Below are 669 nucleotides of genomic sequence, written 5' to 3'. Positions count from 1 at the left end.
AAATCTGGGTGTGAAACCAGCTCAGCGAGGTGCCCTACCATCACACAACCACTTATCTGACTTATTTTTGCAATAAGTGTGCTGCTTGGGGGGGTGACATAGCACGTCTCCAGATCCATCCGTTACTTTGCCGGCAATTGGGCTAACTCTGCCATGGCTCCCTGCGGCCGCGCAGCGCTGCCTAAGTGGGATGCTTAATGAGATGTGAAAGTTTTAGGATACTTAAGGTTTTCATCGCTCCTCCGTTATTTCTTGTTACTCCCTTCATCTGTTCGTGCATTCGTGCCCCGGAACGGTACGAGCTTTCTCGAGTCTATATTTGGCTGCTCGGCTCGCGCCTGAGCTCGCCGTGCCGCTGAGCCGCCGGCCCTTCGGAGCAGAGCAGGGGCACAGATGTTGCATCTCTGCATCCACGTGATGCCGAGACCTTATTTCGCTTTCACCACCACGTATATTCCAGCCATTTCATGCTGACTGCTGTGCAATGGAAGCCACCCTGCTGCCCTCACAGCTCAAACATCGATTTCTTTCAGCCAGGGTGGCTGTGGCCAGTGTTACAGAGACGATGGACAGACCCACCCGCACCACAGGCAGCTGAGCGGACGGAAGATGCACTTGGCCTTCTCCCATCACTGCAACTCCCCCCACGTCCCGGCCGCCCCAGCTTAC

This window comes from Pterocles gutturalis, unplaced genomic scaffold (genome assembly GCF_000699245.1).
Source record: "Pterocles gutturalis isolate BGI_N339 unplaced genomic scaffold, ASM69924v1 scaffold33381, whole genome shotgun sequence".
Lineage (NCBI taxonomy): Eukaryota > Metazoa > Chordata > Aves > Pterocliformes > Pteroclidae > Pterocles > Pterocles gutturalis.
The sequence above is the reverse complement of the archived record's forward strand: the minus strand, read 5'-3'. Positions refer to the sequence as shown.